Below are 10,430 nucleotides of genomic sequence, written 5' to 3'. Positions count from 1 at the left end.
AGCTATTTTGATCTCCATTATGTCATTGAAAGAACGATTTGGTTCCTTGGGGTGCTAGAGGATCTTGCTGTAAAAGATTGTAAAGAACTGAGGATTTAGGGGTTTGGAGGTAAGGGAGAGCTGGGGGATTGGGATGGAGACATGGCCCTTTCCAGAGTAGCAGAATCAACACCAAATGCCCAGACTTCCAAGTTCTTGCCAACCCAGTGCCCACAGGCTTGGGGCTCCTCCCTCTTGTTCTTCCCTGCCCTGATGTCTCCAAGCCAAGGCACTTTGACTTAGAAGTCCCATTTTTTTTACCCCCATAGAGATGAGTCTGGAGAGCTCCAAAGGGTGTGTAGGTCAGGAAAGAATGAGCCTAAGAAAAGAAGGCCTATCCTCAAGGCCAGCCCCTCCAGGACTTCAAGGACCATTTGGACAGGGCATCCTGTTGCCACCTGGGGGGAGGGGAGCGCAGGAGGCGCTGGCTAAAGAAGTGGAGGCATATCCTCTGTGTCCCTCTCACCCCCGTATCTGCGTCCCAGAGAGGGTGAGGATTTGGCGTGAAGGGCAGAGCGTGGGGGGGGGATCTCTGGCCCCCGCCTCCCGCAGCCCCCAACCCCAGCTCAGGCTTCAGTCTCTCCTCGTTGTAGCAGAGCGAGAGCAAAGGGACGGGCAGTAAAGATGAGTGATGGCGCGGAGACAAGCAGAAATACACCATCATGAAAATGCTAATGACTCCTTGCTCTCTTTCTTTATGGTTGGAGTAATACAGACTTCAATCATAAAAACAATCTCCCAACATTTTAATGGGCTCCATCATGCCCGCACTTGTCGGTATATTTGAAGAATAAATCACCCTCCCCGCTCGGAATGAATTCGCTGTCAAACTCGGCTCCCTCGGAGAAAATGGATGGGGAAAGAGGATGGAGGGTTTTTGTTTTTTTTTTTTTTAGGGGAGGATGTCGTCTCCCCCTCTAACTCCCTCCTAAACTGGATTGTTGTGAGAGCTGCCTGGATTTTGAGTAGCAAGCCGGGGATTGTTGGAAGTTGGGAGAGCTGAAGCCATAGAGGGGGCTTTAAGAACACTGTTTTTTTTTTTGTTTGTTTTTAAGAACAGTGGCTAGTGGGTGAGGGATTTCACATGATGAGAACCCACCCCTGGGATGGACGAGGAAGAATGATAAGGGGTAGCAAAATTCTGACACTGAACTGAGGAGATGCGAAGATGCCAAAATTCTGCACATCTACCCTACTTCTGCGTAATTGAATCGAGTTTTTCTCATATTGGGCCCAAGCTGGGCCGCAGAAGAAAAAAAAGGTGGAAGATAGAGAGATCCCTTTTGTAGGGTAAAATATCACAGAGCAAGAATAGGTTAGGCTCTGAGCTTGCGGGGCATTTCAGCGCGGTAAGCCACAGGTCTGCATCGCCGAAGAGGGCCTCAGAGTCCCGGGTAATTCTCATTTCCATACAGGTGGCCGTCAGCCAATGAAAACTTGGGATACGCATACCGCGCACAGCCAATCCCAGTTAAGGATGAGCTGACTTGGCAGGTTTAATTGCATCTTGATTGGTTGAGATGTTGCTAGGCAAAATTTGGGTCCCGGAGATCGATGCGGCCTGGAGAGGCAAGTTAACTATGAAAATATCTGGAAACCTAGACTCTTGGATTGACATTTTTTTCTTCCTTAGTTCTTCTATCGCAAAGGCTTGATAGGGTCAGGATAATAACTGTCCTTTTTCATCTATGAAGTGGGAGAGCGAAGTATATCGCTCCCCATCTCCCAAAAATCCTTCATTAAAATATGGAGGAGACCCTACTTTGGAGGGTCTTCTAAACGCGACAGACCCCGCACCCCAAGGGAACCTCACTCTGCCCTGCCTTAAGCTTATCTTCAAGCCTTTGAACTGTAATTTAGGCCCGACTTTCTCTGATATGCCAGGAATTGAAGAAATCGTGCCTCACGGGATCCTCTGCAGCTCCTACCTCCTTGCCAGTCGGCCAAAACCCCTGCGAGGGGTCAGAACCTCATCCAAAGGTCTGGGTAGTTGTATTCCCAGATCAGCAGCTTCAGAGCCTTCATTTGCATCTGATTTGCATAAATAAACCGTCCTCCCATCCCACTCTGGACCAAGCCCTGGGGCTCTCGCCCGGCTACAGCGCCTCCGCGCCCACCCTGGAGCACCCCCGCTTGCAGCGCCCCCTGCCGGCGACAGAGCACAACGCTCTGCGGTGATGGCGAGCCGCAGCCTCCAGGGAGGCGGAGGGGACCGTGGCGGAGGGGCGGAGGCGACCGCCCGGTGCAGCGAGTCTGGCCGAGACCGTGCGCGAACAATATGCCACCATTTAAGTCTGAACGCGCGCCAGCCGCCGATTGTGATGTTAATTCGGCGATGATTTAGAGGGGCGGGACAGAGCGGGGCCGGCAGCCTCTCTGTCAAAGTGCTGTCCGGAACCTTAATATTTGTAATTGAAGCTGATGAGAACTCTGTCTCTGTTTCTACTGATAAAAAAAAAAAAAAAAAAAAAAAAAAAAAAAAAAAAAAAAAAAAAAAAAAAAAAAAGTCGGGGAGGGAAAAAGAGCAACTAAATTATAGGGCTGGGAGAAAAACATGATTAATCAAAGGTTTGAACTGTCGCGGTGCTCGAGACCCAGTAAATCTCGCGGGCCGGGGCGTGTGGAGGCCGGAGGATAAATCTGAGCCCCGTGGAGTTTGCCACCCCTCTCTGTTTGCCTCTCGCGTCGCACGTCAATTAATTCGATAATTGGATTTGAAGAGATGTCAGAAGATTATCCAGGGGAATCGGAGGATCGGTTGTAAAGGGTCTGCGATGGGAAGCAGAGGCGAGAGCAGAGGCTCGCGAGGTCAGATTGTAGAGGGACCAGAGAGCCAGACAGATCTGTCTTGGTCCTTCGCCCAGCTCGCCTGTGCTCAGCTCTGCCACAGACCCTAAAAGGCGGCTGCCTGAGCTGGTGCCTCAGTTGGTGTCAGTGCACAGCTGCGATTCGCAGCTCACCTCTGCGGACACTGTTCCCTATTGCAGTCCCCGACGCTCTCTGGAAGGACTGACCTGTGCCACCAGTGTACCACACGCTTCCTGTCCTGTGTCCTAGATGTCCCAGAGTTAAAGCATCTGCCAATGCATTTGTATTAGGTTTGCTAACAAAGTGTCTCTGTTCCCCCAAGCTCCTTTGAACCCCTGGTTTGCCCCATCTGATCTCTGATGTTTTTCTCAAAATATTGAGAGTTTCCAGGAAGACAGGGATCAAGGCTTCTCTCTGAGTCCTCCCTCCTCCCTCCCATACACTTAGAATCTAACCTATAACCAAAGAGTCCTGCTTAAAGAAAATGTCTACAGACACATCCACACCGACCCAGAGCGCTAGTCACCAGGCCCCCAGCGGCAGCCTGACAAGTAGATGCCACAGAAATCCAGTCCTTCAGCAACTTCAGGTGAATCCCATAAAGGCTAGGTCTGTCTCCTATGAGGGAGTAAATTTGTTTCTTTACTGGGGAGGATTACTGCCAGTGTCAGGGAGGTCTGAGATGAAATCAGCCTACTACTGGGGGGGGGGGGGAGTTTGTTGGGAGACAAGAGGAAGAGAGGGGCAGGGGGAGGGGACACAACTACTGAGACAGAGAGACAGAGAGGTTGATTTTAATTATGCTTTCCCCTCTGGTGTCTGTTGAGTTCTGTTCGGGGACAGAGGAAGGAGAGGGTAGAAGCTTACAAAGGAATACAGAAAATGTTTCTGGAGAGAGAGAGAGAGAGAGAGAGAGAGAGAGAGAGAGAGAGAGAGAGAGAGAGAGACAGAGAGAGAGAGAGAGAGAGAGAGAGGAATTTGGAGCTCAAGAAGGTGGTGAAGGCAAAGCTCACGAAGGCTGTCTGGCTAGGCTATCTGCAGTAAAGAAATCCTAGGAGAGCTAGCAACCAGAAGTGGCTACCCTTGGCCTTTGAAATTCAAGGAAGGGAGATGTGGGAGCAAGATCTGTCAAACAGCAACATGAACAGTATGACAAGCCAGGTTTTGTTTAAACATGCCAATTGAAAATACCAGCTGGTGCTGGCCAACCATGCACATTGTTCAGATAATCATCCTTTGCATAAGTGGGAGGCAATATCCTACCTATGAAGGGACAGTGCAGGGGGTCTTTAGACAGCTTTTGTTTCCATGTAGGGGCTCCTCTGGGAAGTTCTCTCTCTCTCTCTCTCTCTCTCTCTCTCTCTCTCTCTCTCTCTCTCTCTCTGCTGTTTCTCATTACCTGTTAGTTTCCTGAAGTTGTCCATCAGAAAGAAATTGAGCCATCACCTGTCTTTCAGTCATAGCCTCATTTTGGTTATGTGCTTTCTGAATGAACCTTTGGTGGCTAGCATTCTGTGTGCCAGGAAATATTCTCATTTAAACCAGCAACTGAGAGATGAAGTCACACAAAGAAGCCCAGGTCCACCTGAGGTCATCCTGAAGCTCTCTCCATTCTTGCCTCAGGGAAAATGTGTGAAACCTCAGCCTATATATATTGCTCTCAAAAAAAAAAAAAAAAAAAGGACATCCATCTTATGAGAGACAATACAGAAAGTGTCCCTGATGCCACTGGGGCAGAAAAGATGAGACTTAGAGGATCGTCACCGAGGTTAGTGGAAGGAGGACTGGACCTGAACTCAGAGGCATTAGCTTTAATTCCTGTTTTGCCCTCTGTAATTGGGGGAGGGAGGACTGAAGACCAGAAAGTTGAAGTGATTTCTGTAAGTTACATAGTGATGAATGAATTGCACAGCCTCTTGAAAACCTTCATTCTCCACCATCCTGGTCTATTGAGTAGATAGCATAGCATGGAATCTGACTTCCTGGGTTCCATCCCGCCTCCATTTCCTAGTTTTCTCCAGGTTTCCTCCATAATGTATTGATAACAATAGTGCCTGCTTCATCATCTCCCAAATTGGGGTTCATATAGGAGATGTTTGTATCTGTACCAGAGGCTTGTTCATTGAAACATTCATAAAACGCCTATTTGAAAAGCAGCATGGCTCACCAGTCCACCAAACCTACACTGAAGACCCATTGTATGCTCAACATCGTGTGCAACTATCAAACCACAAGCCCGTTACCTCATTAGCTCTGATAGTAGCTCTTTTTATTGTTTGTTTGTTTTGTGTTCTAACGAGGGGTCTCTCTATGTAGTCCTGGCTGTCCTGGAACTTGCTATGTAGACCAACTTAGACTAGAACTCACAGAGACCCTCTTGCCTCTGCTTCCCAAGTGCTGGAATTAATTCATCACATGCACCATTATGCCCAGCCTCAGTGTCATTTTCTTGTACCCCTGGAACCTAGCTTGGTTCAGGCTCATGGGAACACGTTTATTGAATGCATAAACACTATAAGAATAAAAGTAGAAAAGAATTAGAAATATAGTTCCTGTGGACTGGAGAGATGGCTCAGTGGTTAAGAGCACTGACTGCTCTTCTAAAGGTGCTGAGTTCAATTCCCAGCAACCACATGGTGGCTCTGTAATGGGATCTAATGCCCTCTTCTGGTGTGTCTGAAGACAGCTATAGCGTGTACTCATTTAAATAAAATAAATAAATCTTAAAAAGAAAAAAGAAAAGAAAGAAATATAGTTTCCACCTTTTTCTTAAAGATTTATGTATTTACTTATTGTTTATGCAATAGTGCTATGCCCGTATGTATCATGTGTGTCACATGAGTGCCTTGTGTCCATAGAAGCCAGAAGTGAGCATCAGATCCCCTGGAACTGGAGTCATAGATTGTTGTAGCTGCCATGTGCTTGCTAGGCACAGAGCCTAGGTCCTCTGAAAAAGCAGCAAGAGTTTTTAACCACTAAGCCATCTCTCCCAGTCCCCTTTTTATTATGCATGTGTTTTTACTTATTATTTATTATAAAATCTTGCAAATAAAAGATATCACATACCAAAATTAACCAGACCCAAAGTCTATATATTTGTGTTTGTTTGTTTAAGGCTGGGGTCTAGTTGTTTTTCGAACTGTCCTTGAACTCTCAGACTCAACAGAACTTTCTCTCTCAACTTTCTGATTATCTGGAATTAGAGATATGCTGCCTTTAATAGACTTAAACTCCCACTGTAGATTTGTACACGTGAAAAGAAAGAATAATAGAAGATACTAAACATATTTAGACCATATTAAGTAGATGTGGTCTGGGGTCATAGCCTAGTGGTAAAGTATTTGCCTGACATGCCTAAGATCCAGGGTTTAATACCCAGAATTGCCCAAAGCACACAAACATATCAAGAAAATATGTTCAGGCTGGAGAGTTGGCACAGCACTGAAAAGCTCTTGCAGAGGACCTAGTTCAATTCCCAGCAACCACATGGTGACTCCCAAAAGTCCTCCATGGGGATTCAACACCCTCTTCTGACCTCTGTGGGCACCAGGCATATGATGCGGTGCACACACATACATGTAGCCAAAACATTCATACATATAAAATAAATCTAAAAAAGAAAAAAAGTTCTTCCAGGTGTGGCACACGCCTTTAATCCAAGAACTTTAGAGGCAGAGGCAGGTAATCTCTGAATGTGATGCCAGGGAGTGAGTTCCAGGCCAGCCAGGGCTACATAGTAAGACTCTGGAGAAAAGAGAAAGAGACAGAGACAGACAGAGAAACAGAGACAGACAGAGAGAGAGAGAGAGAGAGAGAGAGAGAGAGAGAGAGAGAGAGAAGCTTTGAATAATATAGACTAGGAAAGAACCCAAGAAACAGGAACTGCATGGGCAAGGGTACTAGCATGGAGAAAATGGATCTAAAAAGTAGACTTTGGACTAGCTCAAAGAGAGAAGAACATTGTAACTGCAGTAGTATAGAGCTTGAAATCAGGATTCAGGTGCTTAAGACCTTGTGCTTCTAGATGGGCTGAGGACACAGTGTAAGGACCTGAGTTTGGATCCCCAGAACTCCTATGAAAAAACAGGAGGCAAAGACAGGAGAATCACCAAGAAGGAAGCTCAAAGATCAGCTAGTCTGGCATACAAAGCAGGCAACAACAAAGAGAGTCCTTTTTCAAATAAGGTGGAAAACAAGAACCAATGCCTGAGGTTGCCCTCTCACCTCTGCATGCACACTGTAGCACGTGTGAGTATGCTACACATGCATGCACACACACACACACACACCCCACAGGTTCCACATACACCCGCAATATATGCACACTCATGCACACAGACATACCCACACATATGTGCACACATGCACACACACACTTGCACACATACATCCAACACTTGCACATACACACACAAAGATTTTTAAAATGATAAGATGATATTTGAATTTTCTCCTTTCAGATTATTCATACTCAGTCTGAAAAGCAAGAATGAAAACAATAGCCAGCTGCTACCCTCTGGAAAGCAGACAGCTTGTAAGAGCAATTATTCTCCGTGATGCTATTACCTCTTTTCATTTGTTGGCATCCAAGACAACTTCCTCTTCCTCCTTCTCCCACATGATTCCAGGCCAAGCTAGGATTATTGATGTCTAGGTTATTATTGTCTCCTTTTAAAATGCTTTTTATTTCCAGACACCCTCCTTCAAAACAGTCTTACCTTAAAAATAGAAACGCCATGGGTACTGAAGGCATGTGATGGAAGTACACAGGCTCACACATACATACAAGCATAAATAAAAATGAATTAAGTTAGCCGGGCAGTAGTGGCGCACGCCTTTAATTCCAGCACTTGGGAGGCAGAGGCAGGCGGATTTTTGTGTTCGAGGCCAGCCTGGTCTACAGAGTGAGTTCCAGGACAGCCAGAGCTATACAGAGAAACCCTGTCTCAAAAGAAAAAAAAAGCGGGGGGGGGGGGGGAATGAATTAAGTTGAAGACAAAATTCGGATAAAAATTAACACAAAGGAAAAACAAAAATGTATTTTTTCCTCAGCTTGCCATGTTTAGTCTGAGGGAAGAAGAGGAGTGAGGAGGAAAGGTGGCTTGAATAGGGTGCTGTCATGGAAACCTGACTGGTGCTACTCAAGAAAGACAGACACACAGACAGAAAAGCTGGTATTAGGTGACTGTGCTCACTCTGGTGGAAGATACTGCCAACTGGAAACTTTTCTTATGTATGGCACAAGGGGGAGGGTTAGTTAGCCTAGGTGCTCGACACGGGGGCAGTCTCAGGCTGCAATCCCCAGAGGAAGCTACAGTTGCTAGTTTTTGGCACACAGTGGTCTTTTGTAAACACTCATACTTGGAGCAGAGGAAGAATTTGCCATCCGTCTGAGGCTTTGCTGTTTCCATGTGTCTGGACGTTGGGATGCTTGACTTGACAAGCTCCCATCAATAGCACACAGTCACTTGCAATCTCACCTGTTCTCCACATCAGGATTGCTGAATGCCAGAAGCTTGGTATCTATGTATTTACTTATTAATGTTCAGGGTAGCCCTGTTAGGTCTGTGTTACCCTTGCTATTTACAAGTAAGAAAACGGAGGTTCAGGGAGTCTGGTTAAAAGAAGAAATAAAACATCAGAACAGAGAGTGGAACCAGCTCAATCCATGTCTTAGACTCTGGCATCTGTTTCAACAGGATTCTGCCTCCTTCAGAGTGAAAGTAACTTTAGGCCAAGCGGATTTGTCCACTCAAAGTTCATACTCCACCCACCCACCCCCCTCAGGACCATAATTGAGTTATCAGAACCCCCATTGCCTAGCAGCTGGGAGCTCACTTCCCTAGATTCTGAGAACGCAGGCTGAACTGTTGTTGGCAGAGTGGATGGCACCCTGATGTGCAGTTTCGTTGAACACATGCCTCAATTCAAGCAGGAACGGAGTGAAAATTGGAGAGTCAAAGGGCTGGGGAAAACTCCGAAGCCCTAACTATAAACCTTCAAGTTGGTGTTGATATGAGTATCAGTAAGCTAGAACTGCCTCCTTTAATATTTTTTCCCTTTACATTTTTTATTTATTGAGCTAGGGGGGTGTGTATGACAGGGAGCATGTGCCTGTGTTGGTGCACATGTGGAGGTCAGAGGAAAACTTTCAGGAGTCTGTTCTCTCTCCCTGCTGTGTGGCTTTGGGGAGCTAACTCACACTGACAGATTCAGTGGCAAGAACTTATTTCCTAATGGCTCCTTAGCTGTGTGATATACAGCTTTCCCACACTTAGACATTTGTCCTACAGGCCTAGGCTTTTATCTTCCCCTGGGCTCACATGAGGGGGTGAGAGCGATCATCTTGTGGCTTTGTTTCCTGTCTTTTGCTTCCTGTGCTGCAGGGATGGACCATCCTTGGACTTGTCTGCCAAGCCATCCTCTCCTATTCACCTGTACAGCTTCTCAAATCCATCTTTTACCTGAAGTTTCAGTTCGGTTCACTGACTTCTTTGCTTTGAGCTTCACTGGCTGCTATGACCTCTGACCTGATGAAGATGTAACTAAGTTACAGCACACACACCCCTACATCCCTGTAATCCCTTCACTGACTAACTGCCATTCTTCTGCCTGGTAGACCTGAGTACCAGGCAGAAGAATGGCAGAATACCAGAGTAAAGCCATACTCTGTCTTAGTCTCTGTGGGAGGTTACTGGGGAAGATCCTTAGAGTTTGTTTTGTTGTTGTTGTTTCGGTTTTTTGTTTTCTTTCTTTTTTCTTTTTTGGTGGTGGTGGGGTACTGTGTAGCTGGTCTTTGCTACTTTATGGTTCTTTTTCCAACCCTTTACCCTGCCCTGCTCCAGTTTCACCCTCTATCCAGATAGGAGAGAAAGAAGAATAAGGGGGAGAGAGATAGAAAATCCTGAATCTAATTTCTTTCCTTTTGTTTATTCTTTGAGTAAGCACTCAACCAACCAACTCATCTGCAACCAACCAACCCACCCCATTTCTCAGCGTTCTGACATTTACATACCGTCTGAAAAGTTCTCAGAATCCCAAATGTCACACAATTGCAGAGACGATCTGCAGCTGGCAAAACCACGCCTCTGATAGAGCACCAGGCAAGTCATAGGCAGCTACTGCAGACAGTCTGAAGCAGCCCCACATCCCCACACCTGGGATTAAAATGAAAACATGTTCTTATAATATTTCTGTATTTTTTAAAAGAACTCCAAAATCCCAGAATTGTCACTAACAGGGTTGTTTATTTTTAATGCTAGGGATTGAACATGTAGGCAAGTGCTCTAACACGTGTGTAAGCAAGCGCTCTAACACACGTGTGGGCAAGCGCTCTGACACACGTGTAGGCAAGTGCTCTAACACAGAGCTGACTCTCTGGCTCTAGATTCTTATTCTTAACTGAGTTCCCAGTCAGATTTATAAAGCAGGGCATAGTGACTAGGCAAAGCTGGAAAAACGGGGGCAAACATAAACAAGGTTTCAATGTCATTTAGAAGGAAGAAAAACTGAACTGAAAAAAAAAGATAGACAAATTCAGAAGCACTAAGGGCAGAAATATTAGGTCAGCGGAGGCTCAGGAG

The sequence above is a fragment of the Arvicanthis niloticus genome, chromosome 13 (genome assembly GCF_011762505.2).
Source record: "Arvicanthis niloticus isolate mArvNil1 chromosome 13, mArvNil1.pat.X, whole genome shotgun sequence".
In the NCBI taxonomy this organism is placed as follows: domain Eukaryota; kingdom Metazoa; phylum Chordata; class Mammalia; order Rodentia; family Muridae; genus Arvicanthis; species Arvicanthis niloticus.
The sequence above is the reverse complement of the archived record's forward strand: the minus strand, read 5'-3'. Positions refer to the sequence as shown.